Source organism: Adiantum capillus-veneris, chromosome 6 (genome assembly GCF_014529385.1).
Source record: "Adiantum capillus-veneris isolate H3 chromosome 6, ASM1452938v2, whole genome shotgun sequence".
NCBI classification, from domain to species: domain Eukaryota; kingdom Viridiplantae; phylum Streptophyta; class Polypodiopsida; order Polypodiales; family Pteridaceae; genus Adiantum; species Adiantum capillus-veneris.
The window spans coordinates 136,608,960-136,629,346 of record NC_140936.1 but is presented as its reverse complement, the minus strand read 5'-3'; the positions used below and the strand labels follow the sequence as shown (position 1 = coordinate 136,629,346).

The window sequence follows — 20,387 nt, the reverse complement described above, 5'->3', positions numbered from 1 at the left end:
GGTGGTTAATAACTAAGGTGCTAAGGTTCTCTATAAATAAGGTGCTTGAGGGGCTTGAGGTGCTCCACAAAGTCAAAGCACATCCCTACACAAGGGGGAGGCAAGCCCTCATCATAGGAGCTAATGAGAGAACACACACACACACACAAGTCAAGCCTTGACTAATGAAGCAATAGGGACACATGTCAAGTTCATCTCCATGTTGCCCTCATAAGGTGCCTGAAGCCTATTGGTTGGCCTCTCAAGGGGTCCAATGATAATTTAGCTAATTTAATTAATTGAGTATGCATTATCAAGTCCTCTCTCTCAAAAGGGAAAGGGGGACACTTGTCCCAAGGCTAGCGTGCTTGTTTGATGTGCACTCTGCATGTGATTGGCCAGGCTTGAAGGGGTCCAATGAGCTACCATCTTGAGATAGAAGAGGGGGTCGACCAAAGCAAGGAGGGGGCTAGCTTGGGGGGTATACTGCACACCCCCCCCCCCCCCCCCCCCCCCCCCCCCCCCCCCCCAACTCTCTCTCTCTCTCATTGTGTGAGATGCAAAGTGCAAGAGCTCCATCTCCTTCTCCAAGCTTGTAGAGAAGTTGAGAGCCTACACCAACACTCTTGGTATGGAATATAAATCCAACCAAGAGCCGTACTCCAATGCTTAAGCTTGCCATCTTCTCCATCTTCATTACTATGCTATTATGCATGCTAAGCAAGAAGAGTGATGATAAGTGAGGAACTATTTATTTCTCCTATGAATGTTTCTTCTTCCTCTTCCCTAACCTCATTCCCCGCTAGCTCTCTCCACCTTAAAAGGTGTTTGAGGCCTTGGGACTGAGGCCAGGGATGGTTAATTATTTCTACAAAGTCTATATTATGCTTGGGATGCATGCAACTTTCCATCTTCATTGCATCACCTAGGTCACAAGGAACACAAAGATTGTCTTGTACCAAGTCTCTCTTGATAGGAGAATCTATAATACAAAAGCCTATTGGAGGGAGGACCGGCTTCACATAAATCCAGTCCTCAATTGTTTTCAAGTTCTCTAAACTCCCTCTCTTGCAAAAGTATTGTTCATGCCAAGTTAATTAAGTTCTATGGTTATGTTGCTAATGCTAATTAAGTTCACCCTCTAGGTTCTCAAAGTAGTCTCATAAAAACGCTCACTCTAATTCTTTGAATTCCACTATTCTCAAAGTTCATAGGCCATTTCCATTACATTGGTACCAGAGCTATTGTGTTTTTCTTTTCTTGCTTAAGAAGAGAGGTCCTTAAGTTGTTCATTAAAGGTTGGGTCTGTTTGTTGCAATAGGGTAAGTGGGACAAGGATCTATTATCTTGGTTGAGAAGGACTTAGTTCAAGGTACACCGTTGGGAACTATAATCTTAATAATGGAGCCTCGTGGGGCTTGCCTTTGGCTTATAACCATTATTGAGCTACAATCAAGCTCAACAAGAACCATAATCAACCGAGAAATGCTAGACCCTCTCCACTAGTCTTTGCAATCAACAGCGTCTAAACCATAGGTGTGGCTGCTTGAGAACTTTAATTAGCATGTCTGACAATAATCAAGAGGGTAGAATGAGCATTGATAACTTTGATTTTGCACATGAAGGTGCTAATGATGATGCCCCCATGTTTGTCAATTATCTTGTTATTAGGTTGCAGGAAGCTATGGGAAAACTTGCTTTGCAAGACGAAGTTACTGAACAACTTTGTGCTAATGGGATTTCCCTTCGTCTCCAAGAGGAGAGAGAGCTTAGGAGGCCTCTTGATGAGACCCCCAAAAGAAGATTCTCTCCCATAAGAGAGGAGGAATCCAAAGAACGAGAAAGAAGCAAATGCCTAAGTTCCTCTAAAGGTGTGGCTCCACGAAGATGGCGCTCTAGACAGTTGTCAACCCACAATCCTTCTCCTCGTCACTCCAAAAGGGAAGAGAGGAAACAAAGGAAGAAAGAGGTCACCTTCTTCTCCTTTGTATTCACCTTTCTCCTCTTCCGATGAAAGAAACAACTATTCTCCTAGAGAATACAAGAGGAGAGGACATCGCAAATCTTACCTGCATGGTGAAGGTTCCAAAAGCTCAAGAAGTTCAAAGAGGGAGGAAAGAGTATCTCTTTTCTCGCCTATGATGGCACATTTGGTTCTACCGACAAAGTATTGGACTTCATCCAACAATTTGATGCAGCCTTTGGAGACAAGGGCTTCACAGAGTCCTCTAAGATCCACCATATAGCTATGCACTTTCAAAAATCTGGTCATCAATAGTGGGCTAGCCTTCGTGGCAATGACAAAACCCCAAAGACATGGAAAACTCTACGAGTTTCCATCATGAAGCAATTCCTTGCAAGCGATGCAAAGGAAAAAGTGCTTATCAAATGGTGGAGTTTGAAGCTTCTCTCCCATGAGTCTATCCACAAATAAGTGGACAAGTTTTGGGATTTACATCTCAAGGCTACTGTCTTTCAAAATATAAATTGCGCCGAGCAAAAGCAACAATTTTGTGTGGGATAACCTGAAGAGATGGCCGAGTATGTCAACTTCCACAATGGCTTGATTCTATCACTGAAGTAATCCACCACACCATGGTTGCTTCACGCATCAATTTTCAAGAAGGGGCTAGAAGGAATGCCAAGCCCATGGAAAGCAAAGATGCAATTGATGAAAAGGGGAAAGCCAATGCCTAAAATTCTTTCCAAGGCAATTCCAACAACAAAAACAACAACAATCAGTCCAAGGAGAAGAGATTTTATAAAGGCATAAATAAAATCTCTCCTCAAGAGCTTGAAGCTTTTCATAAGGACCAAAAATGTTTTAAGTGGGGAGCAAGGACATGGCTATCGTTCTTGCCCCAAGAGAAATGCCAGCATTGAGACTCCTAGAGCTTTCACGATCAAAGCTCTAAAAGATGATGCTCATTGCAAAGGATCACCTCTCTTCTATGCTTGGGGAAAGGTAAGGGAGCATGATGCCTTCATTTTGTTTGACCCTGGCTCTATTCACATCTTCATATCAATAGAGTTGGCCACTAAGTTGGGCATTCAAGATTTTGAGATGGGAGATATTGTAACGATTGATGGAGCTTTCAAGGGACAACAAGCCTCCGTTACTCCCTTGATTGGGAAGTTGAGGTTTCATGTCTAAAGCTACGTCGATAAAGAAGACATTTTCATCTCTCCCCTCCAACATGAGGATGTTATCCTAGGGCTCCACCATGGTGAAGTTACTTGGAAGGAGAATATACTTCACCTAAAGGGAAAAGAGCATGTATATAGATGCTAGTGAGTCTGGTCGTACTATACCACTTGTAAATCCTCTTGCTTTTGATAAATCAATGAAAAGCTTAGTTTTCGCGTACATGATTTTTGTCAAAGAATCCCTAAAAGGTCCTAATGTTTCATCAAATGTAAATGGTAGGAATCAATAAGAGTTAGACTTGTCTAGTTTTCTAAATGGATTCCAAGATGTGTTCATCGATGATATCCCTATGGAATTATCTCCAAAACGAGGGGATGATGACCATCGAATTGAGCTCCTACCAGGAATCTCACCGCCTAACAAGACTCCTTGTTGAGTTTCCCAAGCTCAACAAGAGGAGATCATGGGGCAAGTAACATAATTGGTAGACAAGGGATGGTAAGGCCTAGCTCTTCTCACACAGATTTCCCATACCACAGCTAGAAGATCTGTTTGATAAGCTACAAGGCTCTACCTACTTCAGTAGGATTGACCTCAAAGTGGCTATCATCAAATAAGGATAGTGAATGAAGGTATCCTAAAGACCGTTTCTTGTACAACGTTTGGTCTTTATGAATATCTAGTCATGCCTTTTGGCTTGACTAATGCACCAGCCACGTTCAATCGTTTAATGGAGAAAATATTTAGACCCTACCGCAAATTCATTGGAGTGTTATTTGAAGATATCATCATCTAATCCAAGTCCTTGGAGGAACACAAGCAAATGATCTCCATGTAATTTTCCAAGCTTAGAGGGAGAACAAGCTTTTTATCAATCAAAAGAAGAGCGAATTTTTCCTTCAGGAGATTCAATACTTAGGTCATATTATCTCTCAAAATGGCATCTGTATGGATCAATCAAAGTTGAAGGTAATAAAAGCATGGCCTAATCCGAGAAATCTGGATGAGCTAAGAAGCTTTATTGGTATATGTGCGTACTATAGAGCTTCCTAGCCAAATTCTCTCAAATAGCGGAACCATTACATGACTTAACGAAGAAGAACGTTAAGTACTCATGGACTGCTAAGGAAAAAAATTATTTTGACAAGCTCAAAGAGAATCTTACCTCCCAAACAGTCCTTATTCTTAAGGATCACTCAAAGTCATTTGAGGTCCAATGTGATGCTTGTGGTGATTGCCTTGGAGCAGTATTGCTTGAAGAAGGGCATGCCATAACATATGAGAGCCGAAGGCTCCATGCCAATGAGCGAGTCTTGGGCATATATGAAAAAGAGCCTCTAGCTGTTCTACATGCCCTAGACACATGGAAGCACTATCTAATGAGGAATCCATTTATTTTACAAACAAGCTACCAAAGTCTCAAGTACTTCATGACACAAACCAAGATTTTTGACAAACAAATGAGGTGGGCAAATTTTCTTTCGCAATTTTATTTTCATATTGCTCACATTTTTGGTAAGAACAATCAAGTGGCCGATGCATTTTCACGACGACCAAAAGTTAATGCAGTGTCTATAGCAACTCTCAATGATCTATCTTCTATGATAGATGAGTATGCTATTGACCCTAACTTTAAACATAATTTCAGCCCTTGCATTGGGGAAGAAAGAAGAACCATTCACCTTGAAAGATGGTTATCTTCTCCATGGAAATAGGCTATGTGTTACCCAATCCCTTCGTGAGAAAGTTATGTATGAATCCCATGCTCCTCCCTATGAGGGACATAGAGGCATTCAACCTACTCTTTGAGGAATAGAGATGTAATTCTATTGGCCTATCATGACAGTGGACATACAAGAGTATGTTTCAAAATGTGTGATATGCCAAAAGACCAAGTATGATAGAGGGAAGCAACCAGGATTACTCTAGCCATTGCCAATCCCTAATTCACCATGGGAGACTATATCCATGGATTACGCAAGTGTAGACGGCTGGCACATCACCATGTGGGAATGTGTTCTTAGAAGATGGGTAGTGAATCACTTAGTAATTACTACGGTAAACCCGAAGCATATAAATAGGGCCCATTACTTTGATATCAGGTTGGCAATTGTTATCACTTGTATTAGCGCTTTGAGCTATAATTGCACTTGAGCATCAGTGGCAGTATTATCGGCTACACTTTCTCTCTTTGTAATCATATTCACTGTAATCTCAATAATGATATATATATATTCCAGTGATACTGACTTCTCAACAGTCTTCTGAATCTAAATCTGAACTTTATTCCAGTCTTTAAATCTGAACTTTATTCCAGTCTAGTCACTGATTTCTGTCTAGTCTGCTGTCTGAACTCTTCCTACTCTAAGTAGCTGAAATCCTTCAACACTGGAATTAGCTATCTCAAGAGATCAGCTCCAATTCCATTTTGGCGATCACGGTGGCTAGAGCTGAAGCTCGTTGACTGAAAGACTCTTCTCCCAGTTGAAGTTTTTAGCAAATGGCACCAAAATCCAATCGTGGTCGGAAATCTACCAATCGTGTGGACCCCATTCCTGAGGAGTCAGGAAGAGAGTCAGGAGAGTCTGATCCCAAGCAAGAGAAAATGACTGACACTGAGGCTCAGGAGGAGCATAGTCAGGCTGATGAGGCGCAAGACTTACAACACTCCAGTCATTCTCGACGCAGACGGGCAGAACGGGAAGCACGAAAGGCAAAGAGTTCCAAGAGTTCTCAGTCTCGATCGCCAGAAAGATGAGCATATCAAAGGCAGAAAGGGAAGTCACTGAACTTCTAGCAGACAAAACAGAGAGGATACTGATACTGAGACAGAGACAGAGATTGACTGAGACAGAGATTGACTGGGATGCTGACACTAACAATTGCAAGAAGGTTCCCAAGCGTCAGTCTGAAGCCAAGAAGAGAACTGGCGGGATCAGGCAGTAATCGAAATGATTACACCGCTTCCCTGAAGATTTCCTTTCCCATGTTCAAAGGAGGGAAACAGGATGATCCTGATGTTCACATACAAGCTTTTGAGCAGTATGCTGAACTAAAAAACATTGATGAAGATGATTGGGGGGAATACTTTCCACAAACCTTGAAGGAAGCAGCAAGGAATGGTATTACCATTACCCTGCATGCCAATTGAGATCATAGGCTAAGAAAGAAAAGAGCCACAAGAAGCGAAGGACCAGTAGCAGTAGTTCGGCTACTGAAGCATTAGATTCCAGTGAAACATCCAGCAGCTCCGAGAGCAGCTCCAATGAACGAACAAAGGAAAATCAAAGAAAGGATCATGGACCAAGAAAATTGAAGAAATGGCTAGGCAGATTGCAGAGATTAGCCACACAAGATGGAGACTTGGTGTTCAAGATGTAAATCCAAGGACCACATCTCCACGGAATTCCCACAATGTACCTACTGCAAGGCCTTCGGTCACCTATGGAATAATTGTGGTATCCGAATCACCATTTTAAGAAAGGAAAGGATCTATCAGTGGTTGCCTACACTGAACCAATGAAGGCAGAGCCAATCAAAGTAGCCCAAGAAGAAGGACCAGGTACCAGTGGTACTGGTCAAGGACGAGGCAGATACCAACCAAGAATGGGCAGAGGAAGAGGAAGAGGCAACTTCCAGACCAGAAGCATGAATTGCTACACCTGTGGGAAGTATGGTCATTTTGCAGCCCAATGTCCAGATGCACCAGTAACGACTACTACCAAGGCTAAGGCACCAGAGCCAGTCCAAGTCATAGTAGTTACCAGGAGCAAGGGAGTGATCATTGAAGAAATTCCAAACATTTCAGAAGTACCAGCTAATCCTAACAGCAGCAAGTGGGCCTAGCAATGGGAAGTTTGGAAGGCCAAAGGTAAAGAAAAGGTGGTAGATGAGTGGCAAGAGCAGCGGGAAGTAGCAGCTAAAATCATAGAGGATTTAGCTAAGAAGCTGCCAGAGCAGCCGAAAAGTTCCAAGGCTAGGGTCATTTAGAAGATACCAGCCCAATCGACTGATAAAGATCAGTCAGTACAGGCCATGATAGAGACCATGCTGGCTGTAGTACACAGACTAGCTGATGAAATGGGAGTGGAAGAGTGTGAAGACACTAGTTCTTCAAGTTTTGACAATCAGTTTGACCAGGAGCGAGAGGAAATTCAGGTGAAAATTTGTGAGAGAATCCAGAAGCTGACTGTAGAACTGGAGGATATAAGAAAGACCTTACCGGAGGTGGCCAACTTTATCAGACAACGCAGGAAGACTGAGGCAGAGGCCAGAACGGTGGACCTGAAGACTGTCCGGGATGATGAAGTTCCACTTATTCAGGTAGATTACAAGGTCAGGAAGCAGCGGGAACCTCTCTCAAGCATCATACTGGATGGAGGAGCAGGAGTCAATATAATGGGAGCCCATCTTCAGCAAACAATGGGTATCACTAACATGAAACCAGCACCATTCAAAGTAAGAATGGCAGATCATCGAGTCGTACAAGCGACGGGCATGATTGAAAACAGGCAGATAAGAGTGGGGAGGGAAAAATTCAAAACTAGTTTCCTAGTTTTGGATGTCCAGGGAGCATATGGAATGCTATTAGGCCGCCCATGGTTAAGAACAACACATGCTGTTCATGACTACACCAACCAGACCTTAACCATAGAAGGGGCCAGTGGCAGAATCAAAATCCAGACCAACAACACTTGGAGCTGGAAAAAGGAACTGAGGCTGAAGGAGTTGTGTCAGAAATACCGAGCTAAGAAAATTGAGCGAATGCTAGCAGCAATGAACATCTTTCCTTTGGCAGAAATTGATTTGAATGCAGTCCTAATAAACAAAGAACAAGCTGACAAGCAGAAGAGACAATTCCCTGATCAGTTTACTGAAGTCAATACAGGGGAAAGAACCGTTCAACTAACTGGAAGAATGGAGGAACCAACGGATACTGGCAAAATAGAAGAATCAGTATGTTCTGAAGAGGATCCACTAAATCAGAATAATGATTTAGAGATGAATGGACCTTCTTGGGACTACGCTGAAGATTCGACCAAACGAAAAGAAGGAGAACCAAACTGGTTGCTTCCAGATGATCAAGAAGTGGAGGAGTGGAACCTGGGATCAGAGGAAAATCCCAGAATGTCAAAGTCAACAAGCACCTGAAACCGGCAATGAAGGAAAAGGCAAGGAAAATGTTCCAGAACTATAAAGATGTATTTGCCTGGGAACATACAGATTTGAAGGGAGTAGATCCTGAAGTCTGTCAGCACCGAATACCACTGAAACCAGAAGCTAGGCCAGTCAGATTGCAAAGATACCGGATGAACCCCACCTATGCAAAGAAGGTCAAGGAGGAGATTGATAATCTTCTAAAGGCTGGGTTCATTACGGAGGTAGCAAGTAGTGATTGGTTATTTCCAATAGTCGTCGTTCCTAAGAAGAATGGGAAATTAAGGGTTTGTGTCGACTATCGGAAACTAAATGCCCAGACCATCAAGGATCCGTTTCCCTTACCTTTTACTGATATGTTGCTTGATGAGATCGCAGGATATGAGATGTATAGCTTCATGGATGGTTATAGCGGCTATAACCAGTTACAGATTGCTCCGGAAGATAGGGCCAAGACCACTTTCATCACTGAGTGGGGAGAATTCATGTATCTGGTGATGCCTTTTGGCATGTGCAATGCACCAACTACTTTTCAACGGTGTATGATGGAGATGTTTAATGAATTTCTTCATCAGTTCATCGCCATTTTCATGGATGACTTCACTGTCTATTCTGCTGAGGAACAACACCTTCTATTCCTAGAGATGGTTTTTAAACGCTGTCAGGAGAAAAGGATTTTCTTGAATCCATTTAAATCAGTATTTCTGGTTTGGAAGGGACAACTACTGGGACATGTGGTTTCCCGCAATGGAATAGAAATGTCCAATGACAAAATACAATGTGTCCAGCAAGCTAAAGCTCCTAGAACTGCTTCTAAGTTGAGTTCTTTCTTGGGGTATGTGAATTTTTATAGAAGATTTGTACACAAATTTGCTTCTCAAGCAGTACCACTATATGAGCTTACAAAGAAGACCAGTAAGTTCAATTGGTCTGCTGAATGTGAGGAGAGTTTCTAGAATTTGAAAAAAGCCATTACCAGTAAACCAGTCCTCAGGCAGCCGAATTAGGATATTATTTTTCATGTACACGTAGATGCTTCAGGATTGGCAATGGGGGAAATATTAGCTCAGCCAGATGGAAGAACAGACTATCCAGTCTATTTTTCTAGTCGGAGATTCAGTCAGGCTGAACAAGGCTATACGACTACTGAAAGAGAAGCCCTCGGAATGGTTTTTAGCGCTACAAAGTTCAGGAATTACCTATTGGGGAAGTTATTCCATTTTTATGTGGATCATCAAGCTCTTCTGTTTCTGATTAACAAAGTCATTATTCAAGGCAGGCTGATAAGATGGATGATGTTCCTTATGGAATTTGAGTTCATAATTTTCCATAAGCCTGGCCGAAACCACTGTGGAGCTGACTTTCTTTCCAAAAGTACAAAAGGATTTTCAGAATCACCTCTGAGAGATGAACCAGTGGATGTTGATTTATTTCAGCTAGAAGCAGAAGAATCAGTGGATCCTGAATGGTATGATATTTATCAATTCCTTTCCCAAGGTGCCTTTCTAGAAGATTGGAAACATAATCAGAAGAAGGCTCTGATCATAAAAAGCCTGAAATTTACCATCATTGGGGGAGTACTTTATCGATTGGGTGTGGATGGTATACTTCGGAGATGTGTTCCAATGGAGGAAAGAATGCAAGTTATCTCAGAGGCACATAATGGAGATTCTGGTGGACACTTTTCCAACGAAGTAACCTACAAGAAGATTCTGCAAGCAAGAATGTGGTGGCAAACAATGATTGCTGATGTCAGAAGCTTTTGTAAAACTTGTGATATATGCCAGAGAATGGGCCGACCAACAGCTGCAGACATGACTCCCTTAATGCCAATACAACCATTGGGAGTATTCATGAAATGGGGATTGGATTTTATGGGACCTTTAAGAAGGTGACTCCCAGGAAGAACAAGTACATCGTGATGGCTACTTGTTATGTTACCAAGTGGGTTGAAGCTAAGGCTCTTCCTGACAACACAGCCAAGTCAACTGCAAGATTTCTGTTTGAGAATATTGTCTGCCGATATGGATGTCCAGTGGAAATTGTGACCGATCAAGGGACACATTTCATCAATGATACTATGGAAATCCTATTGGATATGCTTTCAGTCAAGCATCAAAAATCTACTCCTTACTATCTCAGATGCAATGGACAGGCTGAAAGTAGCAATAAGACAATTAAGACTATTCTCACTAAGGTGGTACAAAAGAAACCAGACCAGTGGGATTTGAAGCTTCAGACTGCTCTCTGAGCTTATAGGACAGCTTATAAGGTAACTACTGGAATGACACCATTCAGAATGGTGTATGGAACTGAAGATGTGGTTCCTATGGAGTTTATAATCCCCAGTCTGAGAATGGCTGTAAAGTATGGACTAGACTTCAACCATAATCTTAAGAAAAGACTGGATGAACTGATGCAGTTAGATGAACTCACGCAAAGAGCTATATTGGAACAGGAAATTGTTCAACAAAGAAGGAAGCACTGGCATGATCACCGAATTAAAGTCCGAGAATTCTAGAAAGGAGACTTAGTGCTTCTATATCAGTCAAGACTGGGTCCAAAGAAGCCAAAATTGAAGATTGCCTGGGCAGGACCTTTTGAGGTTGATTGGGTATTCTCCAATGGCACAGTCAGATTAAAAGACTTATCGGGACTGATGTTGCCGGGAGTATATAATGGAGCAAAGATCAAACTTTATTACTCAGAGACCAGAGAAACTGGGTTAGAAGAAGTCACTAAGGAACTGGAGGTTGTTGATCAAGAGATACCAGAATCAGATGTTTTTGGTCTTTTCCATGTGCAACCAGTTCCAGCTTCAGAACCAGTACCTGAAGAATCAGATCAAGATGATTTAAGAACCAGTACCAGTATGGTCCAGCCAGAGTGGGAATCAGTTCAGAACCAGTATGAACACATTTTCCAAATTTTAAGTGGCCAACGGTCAAATGGTATGCCAGTGATAATTATTACAAGGATGGGTTGCACTCTTGTCCAATGCATGTTTGCCACGTCAGCAACGACGCACACAAGTCTAGGTGCGGGGAGTGGTGGAGCTTTTATGGCGCGAACATGTATAAAAGTCAAGAGAGTTAGCATTTTTCCTTATAAATCTCTTGCGCGACATTTTCCTCTTGTCAACCATTCGCCATGGCCAAGCTCTGAGGTTTCTTCACTACAGCCGCAAACTTCAACCTCTGACGAGACAGCTGACTGTCAGACAACCTTACCAGCGACACCAGGCAACGGCTTTAACACAAGTAAGTCCTCTTCGCCTTCTCCTATTTCATCGTCGTCGACCTCACAGTGTATGGGTAGAAGGAAAGGTTCAGAGAAGATGCAAGAAACTCTTGAAGAAACCCAGGCTATCATTGCAGAGGCAAAGGCAAGCCTTCCTGTTCTTCCATACAGTGAAATCCAACAATATGTCTTTACTGATCATGCAATGACTCTGCTACAACTCTGGGATCTGCGAGTTGTATTGCAAGCGACAAGGATTGCTTTTGATGCAGGGATCATCAAGCAAGTTCTTAATTCCTTTGATGCAGAAAACAACAGTGCTATGATAAATAATAGGAGGGTGTCAGTGACACCAGAAGCCATTGCATTTGCATTTCGGATGCCCAATGAGTCTAAACCATCGGTGGCAACTGCGCAGCAAATAAGCATTGCTCTAAAGGAGGATGAAGCAGATCGAAAGAAGCGCAAGGCAAGTGCTCAAGGAGTTCCAGTAGCAGGACTGAAAGCCTCCGTTGCTTACAGGTTTGTAGCCGAAGCAGTCAGTCTTAAGAATAACCCAACTTATGTGTCAGAAAAATTATTTGCTATGTTGTTGGCCAAGATACTGGATCCACAAGTCCATATCAACCTGTGTCAAATACTCTCACATAATGTACTTCAACAGACTGCCAAGTTGAAATCTCAAACTGTTTTCAAGGCATGGTATGTCTGGCAATTTCTGTATTGGGCTACTGCTGCAGATGTTAATGAGCAGGTAAAGCTGGCTTGGAGTGAGCAGCCTATTTCTGAACCTAAGAAAATTGAACTGTCCTCAGATGACGAGGAAACGGACAGTCAAACGATTTCCAATGACCTGAAAAGGAAAGCCACTGCAGAGGAAGCTGGCAGTCCAAAGAAGCCAAGAATTACACTGACAAAAAGCAGTGAGTTTTTGAAGCAAATAGAAAGCCAGGTTAAGGCAGTGAGCACTGAGAAAGTTGAGAGAAGTAAAATGGAGCAGCATATTGTTCAGCAAACTGTGCCTGATCAGTTACTTGGTGCTACTAGGAAAGATCAAGTAAAGCCAGCCACTGGGGCAAAGGTACCAGACCAATCAGGGGACAAAGGCAAGAATCAACTGGATAAGGGGAAAGGTCCAGCGTCCTCAACTATGTCTGAAACAGTTCCTGTCATTTCTCAAAACCCTCTGCAACTGGTTAAAAAGGATAAGTTACAGCAAATGCAAACTCAGAAATTAAGAGGGCATCTCTTACTCACCAAAACTGATTATACATCTCTACCTTATGTGGCTCCTGTGGCAATATATGAACCAGCTTATTCTGATCCAACAATGGTCAAAGACAGATGTTCAATACTGATACAGTCCTCTTGGAATACCATTGTCAGCTGTATGGGAAAATTGGTGGAGGCTGCTGGATCAGAAGATGAAGTTAAAAAGCTTAAAGCTGACTTGGCAGAAGCACAACATCAGATTGCCACACTCTAGAAAGCCCAGGAAGTGCAGAACATACAACACAGGGTATTGGAAGCTCAATCAGAAAGATCTCAAGAGTTGTTGAACAAAAAGTTAGCTAAAGCTGAGTCTGAAATTATGATCATAAAGAGTCAAAGGAATGAAGCATCGAGAGCTGCCGAGCGAGCTGAAATGGGGCTCAGAACGAAGCGGGCAGACTTTAGAAAGCTGCTATTACACCATACAGCTCTGAAGCGTTCGCTGACGGACAGATACATCTACAATAGCTTGTCTGAAATTTTGAACCCCGCAGGCAATGCTGTTTTTGATTTAGAAAATTTAAAGTCCTTGATGGAAAGTCTGCAAAGTGATGTGCAGGACAAGGTGAGTGAGTTCAACAATGCTCTGATGAACCAAGACATCATGGATTATATTGAGCAGCAGAGATCCCCAGAGGAGGATGAAGAAGAAGAAGAAGATGAAGCTGATAAGGAGGAGGATGATCAAGAAGCCGGGCATACACAGGATGATGATGATGCCCCACCACCATCTCCACCCCCAGGACCTGGTACTGGTGGGACATGGCCAGATGAAGGAGGCCAGTCACAGCCAGACCAACCAAACCAGACTGAGGAACAACAGGAAATACAGGAAACAGAACAACAGTCGGGTCATCAGCAGACTGAAGAACAACAGCCCAATAACACTGGAGATGAGCCAACTAATCAGTCTCATCATAGCAGAGAGGCTAAAGGGAAAATGAAGGTTAAGGATGAAGGACCAGCGAATGATCATCAGCATTCATTGCAGCTCATTACCTTGAATAAGAAGCTGAGACATCAACAAGCCTCCATCACCAGACAGTATCTGGAGGATGGTGCTCTATGGACTGATTTAGAAAGGTTCCAAAGATTATATGTGGGAGCCAGGGAAATGGTGGAACATTGGAAATCTGCTGCTTTCCATGATAAAGAAGCCTACAGACTGCCTACGCATCCCAGTACAGTTCAGTTGTTGTAACGAGTTCCAGAATGGATACTCAATGCTGATGAGAAAGTCGTAAACCCGCACTGGCAAAGACAGTCTACTGCAGATTGTCACTCTTTACCTCTAGAACTGGAACTTCTGCTAGGTAACAAACCAACTTACCGCTGCATGAAGGATGTTAGGGTCCAACTTAAGGATGTTCTGGTACAACTGCAAACTGCCAGAATTGTTTTGGACCAGAGAGTGAAAGCTATTCTGGAGGACCAGACAGCCACTAGCAGAGGACCCCAAACGCGAATGTTAGTAGGAGCACAGGCAACTGCTCTCCGAACCCTATTCCAGCTAGTAAGAATTACTAGGAAGATAATGAAACAAGAGAACCAGGTAGTTCTGAATTTCTTGGAATTTGTGCCTGATTCTCCAGTTCTCTTGTATGCTGTTCCAGCAAGAGAAACTGAGTTGCCAAGAGTTTTTCCAGCGCTGTATTCTCAACATCAAGAACCAGTTGATCGACTCACATATTTCAAAATAACTGATGAGCTTAGGGATTGGTATGAGCGATCAATTGTGGAATGGAAGACTTGGCAGACATTGCTCAATGATGCTCTTCAAATCAATGACATCCAGGCAATGAAGGAAGAGCTACACTGGATTCAACTGTGTATGGGCCAGTGGAAGATTCAGGTCAGAGGATTGACTAAGATTACTAATCAGCTACTACAGCTCATGGTTGAATCTTCCAAACTGCTTGAGAAAGACATTGCAGCAAAGCCGGGTTTGGCACCGCAGTACAGGGAGATGGCTGAGATTCTTTTCGAAGCTCGCGTCAAAACCAATCAGCCTCTTCTCGAAGGATGGATCCATACTGCTTCGCATTGTCATAAACTGGCCAGAACCAGATTGAGCAAGGGTAGGCGTACACTCTATGATCCTGACACCAAAACCTATCATTCTCTCACACCTTATGAGGTAGAGATGACCACAGACCGGTGGGATCAGCTTGAGCAGGAGGCCATTTACTCGACTGATTCAGAAGGAGAATGCTAATGCTGGGACTTATCAGGCACCAACACGGTCAAAGAGCAAGGGCAAAAGGAAGATGGTCCAATGGAAGGATACTGGGTAGTTCTATCTCAGAATTCAGGGGCGACTTTTCTTCTCAGTAGGCAGGGAGAGATGACAGCTCCACCTTGGCCTTTTCAGCTGCCTCTCAAAAAGACAGTGCTCTTTTTTAGAGCTCTGCATCCTTCACCATCTTCTCAATGTCAGACTCTGACAATCCACCAAAAGATGGATTGTCAACATCAGAACCAAACGATGGATTTTTCAGTTCCACATCAGAACCAGACAATGGATTTTTCAGAGATTTTGGAATCTTGCCAAAATTCAAGAAAGAAGGGAAGGATGTAGATGGTTGGCGCGTCACCATGTGGGAACGTGTTCTTAGAAGATGGGCAGTGAATCACTTAGTAATTACTACGGTAAACCCGAAGCATATAAATAGGGCCCATTACTTTGATATCGGGTTGGCAGTTGTTATCACTTGTATTAGCACTTTGAGCTATAATTGCACTTGAGCATCAGTGGTAGTATTATCGGCTACACTTTCTCTCTCTGTAATCATATTCATTGTAATCTCAATCATGATATATATATATTCTAGTGATACTGACTTTTCAACAATCTTCTGAATCTGAATCTGAACTTTATTCCAGTCTTTAAGTCTGATTCTCATTTCAGTATTCATATTTCAGTCTAGTCACTGATTTCTGTCTAGTCTGCTGTTTGAACTCTTCCTCCTCTAAGTAGCTGAAATCCTTCAACACTGGAATTAGCTGTCTCAAGAGATCAGCTCCAATTCCAGCAAGTCTATCCATGGAAATACGGGAATATGGACAATAGTCGATAGGTTTAGCAAGCAAGCATACTTTGTTCTTGTCAAAAAGACTATTAGGGTAAAATGATCAATGTTTTTGTCTTACAAGACTAATTCTCTTTTTATTGTGCACAGATTTAAGTAGTATGCATGCTTAGAATCATGTTTGTGATGATGATGTCTCTCAAACACCGAGTAGAATTTGTCACTCTACTTGGAAGAATGAAGTGGACTAAGGAGTATGCTTGCTTAGAATCATGTTTGTGATGACGGCGTCTCTAAACACCGAGAAGAATTTATCACTCTACTTGGAAGAATGAAGTGGACTGAGGAGCAGACATGCTTGCTGCAGCTACGTCTCCCGAGCACCAAATGGATTAGTCATCCATCTTGGAATGATGGCGTAGGGTAAAAAGGGATCCTTACCCGCTAAGAAACATCGACTAATGACTAAGGATTTATCTCTTCTACCTCATTAGTAGTCGAGGAGGACTATGATTTCAAGAGAGAGGTAATGTCATAAAATCTAATATCTAACCAACCCAAATGATTTTCTCATATTAAACTGATCATCTAATGTGAGGAAATAAATGAGAACAAGGGTTAGAATATAGACATGTGCTTACGGATCTATCACAACATGGGACCAATGGTAAAGGGGTCCAAATGAGAGATGGTCTATCAAAGAGCAAGGTAGATAATGGAGCTTAAATCCCTTAGGGTTATCTTCATTAAAGACCTCCATGGTTAGTGTTAAAAGTCCTTTGACCTTAGGCAAGCTTGGGCTGCGCTTGAGGTGGGAACCCGGATCAAGCTTGAGGTGTTTGTTGTGCTTGCTGACTAAGGTGCTTGAGGTGCTTGTCATGCTTGTTGACTAAGGTGCTTGAGGTGGTTTTCATGCTTCCTGACTAAGGTGCTGGAGGTAATTAATGACTAAGGTGCTAAGCTACTCCATGACTAAGGTGCTTGAGGGGCTTGAGGTGTCCCACAAAGTCAAAGCACATCCCTACACGAGGGGGGGCGAGCCCTCATTGTAGGAGCTAGAGAGAGAACACACACCCTCACACAAGTCAAGCCTTGCCTAATGAAGCAACAAGTACACATGTCAAGTTCCTCTCCATGTTGCCCTCATAAGGTGCCTAAAGCCTATTGGTTGGCCTCTCAAGGGATTCAATGATAATTTAGCTAATTTAATTAATTGTTTATACATTTATCAAGTCCTCTCTCTCAAAAGGGAAAGGGGGACACTTGTCCCAAGGCTAGCATGCTTGTTGTATATCCACTTTTCATGTGATTGGCCAGACTTAAAGGGGTCCAATGAGTTATTATCTTGAGCTAGAAGAGGGGGCGCGAACAAAGCAAGGAGGGTGCTAGCTTGGGGGTTATATCCCACACACACACACACACACACACACACACACACACACACACACACACACACACACACACACACACACACACACACACACACACACACACACACACTCATTGTGTGAGGTGCAGAGTGCAAGAGCTCCATCTCCTTCTCCAAGCTTGTAGAGAAGTTGAGAGCCTACACCAACACTCTTGGCTCTAGAATGCAAATCCATCCAAGAGCCATGCTCCAATGCTTAAGCTTGCCATCTTCTCCATCTTCATTACTATGCTATTATGTATGCTAAGCAAGAAGAGTGATGATAAGTGAGGAACTATTTCTTTCTCCTATGAATGTTTCTTCTTCCTCTTCCCTACCCTCATTCCCCGCTAACTCTCTCCACCTTTGAAGGTGTTTGAGGCCTTGGGACTGAGGCCGGGGATGGTTAATGCTTTCTACAAAGTCTATATTATGCTCGTTATGTATGAAGCTTTCCAATGATAATTTACACACACACACACACACACACACACACACACACACACACACACACACATTGTGTGAGGTGCAAAGTGCAAGAGCTCCATCTTCTTCTCCAAGCTTGTAGAGAAGTTGAGAGCCTACACCAACACTCTTGGCTATGGAATGCAAATCCAACCAAGAGCCATGCTCCAATGCTTAAGCTTTCCATCTTTGCCATTGTGCAAGCGATCCTCTGTGCAACAAGCACAAGCACTCGCAATGAAATTCCATGTTAGAAAAACCACCCCCAATGGTACACAGTAGATGTGGTGTTTACAAGGTCGAATTTGACATTGAGGATTGAGCTCACGCACTCCCAGTGGGAAAACCTCAGCTCAGCTTCGTGCTACCAATTGTACACTCTTCTTTGTGTTATAAATGGTGCGTGCATGTATTATATATTTGGGGTAGCTCCAGCTTGCTACTGGTGGCCACTCCATTATTGGCCCCTTTAGCCTAGTGGATTTTCACTCCAAGTTTTTATTTTTCCCTCGTATATATATGCAATGATGTTGCATCAAGTCACATTGAGCAAAAGACGTGTAACCCACACTTGCTCTCTTCTCCATTCTCTCAAGATAACCCCCAACACAAGGGGGGTAATTTGTCAGAGAGGAAGAAGTGAACCTTGATTGGACGTCTGCTCATGCATGCGCACGTGCATACACGAGGGGATGGGGTAAGATGGCAAAAATCCAAGTGCACTTAGTGGAGGGGGGAGGGGGTAATTTATAACAATTACATCCTCTTCGTGTGGGGTTATTCCAATTAGCTCCTGCATCTCCAAAGAAATACCTCGCAATGATCTCATTGCCCTATCAATATCTGTTTGCACAACATTCCAAGGCCTCAATCTCTATCTTAGCCCTTTGTGTTACCATAATGATCTCCTAGTATGCCTCACAAGCATCTAAGTTGATTTCTTGCATGAGGTAGGCCACCAACTCGCATGAGAGCTACCTTTTTTGGTTGCTTTGAACTTCACACCATCTTCACCCTTATGCACCACTGACAATTGTGTATTTCTCACTCACACACACTCTCTCTACTTATTTGGTACCATCACCTTCGCTCACATGCCTTATCTATAGAGTACCTTGGCAACGTCACAAGCCACATCACTTGGAGAAGCCTCTATTCAACCATCTGCTGACCGCAAATAAACCAAGACTGTCTCTAGAAACTCAACAACGAATGTGTGTCACCATAGTCGGCCTCTAGTACAACACTGCACTCCTTGCAAGTTTGAGATGATAATTATCAAAATAGTTGGATCGCCTGCATACTAGAAGCTCACACAATTGCACCATTCAATGACGTTGATGTACGTGCATGATCTAGCTCTATGCTTTGCATACTACTAGTTTGGGTGATGCCGCAAAGCCACCCCCAATCGACAAAGCAGTCTCTCATACAAACTTTGCCAATGATGATTCAAAATTTTCCATTTATGTTGGCACCAGTTTTAATAATAAAGTATCAACTATGGCAATAAAGATAGCGAGAGTACTATTGACACTAATAGCATCACTTTTGCTACTAATTAGGGTAATGACTCTAGTGATAAATCTGGTGATACTACTACAAACGGTACATTAACAATATCAAGTAACAAAAAAATAGATGCATGATAATTTTGGAGGCTGGCCTAGTCTTGATGTATGTGTTAGGACTATTAACACTACCCTTGGAGGGTAGCTGGTAAGACCCAACCCTCCAGCTTCCCTTTGCTATGATGGGCCTGCCCAAAACATCATTTTTTGCCAGATTGTTGATGCCAATTGGATGAAGCCTTTTGGAGAGCTGATCAAGTGGGTGCTGTGCAATATTCCAACAAGGAGACCCATGGCAATCAGAGCTGCTCCCTCCTCTCTAGCGCCATCATCATCATTTATGGCACCTAGTTCGTCTTTCAAATGTCCAATGTTACAATCGTTGTTGTCATCCTCCTCCTCTCAATGCTAGCAATTAGCTTTGTCCCTGGCTATGTGGCCGGAGTTCTCAACTCTTCCCATGTCCAAGCTTTGGTCTTATTTGTCATGCAAAACAACCCTTGTCTCTCCATTCAAATCCATAGGCCATGAGGCCATTGGCCGTAATACTACCGTCCCCGAGTCCCTCAAACTTTGGATGCAAATTGAATGAGAAACATTACTTCTCAAAAGAATTTCAACTCTAGTGGATGTGATGAAGATGTGATGTTCTTATTAGTTACAATGCAATCAAGTGCGCAGTGGTGGAGGCCAAGAAATCGGTGGTTGTAATAGGTGCAACAAGTGCCTCCATGAGCAAAGGGGTAGGATTCTTGCAAGGAGGTGGACACAACCCCCTTTTTCCTTTCTTTGGCTTGGCCACCGACAATGTCGTAGAAATGAAAGTGGTTAGTGCTGAGAAGCACTTGCTAACAACAATAGAAAAGATAATTGCCTAGACTTATCAAATTCAAAAGTTTTGACAGCCTTTCTTATGAGGGTGCCTTCCCATTCATGCTCCATTTTTTAGGAGCATATAAAACAGTGTAAATAACCTATACATAAAGTGGAGAAAGTCCTACTTCAAAACTCAACAAAATGCCTCAAATAAGCCGCACCTACAAGGTCACGAAGCTCAACGATAATATGTTGTCCCACGTTTGCTAATGCTACCCCTACATTTGCTACATACCCCTGCA

At 42.8% G+C, this 20,387-nt stretch overlaps 1 pseudogene; it reads left to right on the top strand.

Moving 5' to 3' along the window:
* The first annotated feature begins 12,515 nt into the window (after nucleotides 1-12,515).
* LOC147456339 (uncharacterized) lies at nucleotides 12,516-20,147 on the top strand (annotated as a pseudogene).
* The last annotated feature ends 240 nt before the right edge of the window (nucleotides 20,148-20,387 follow it).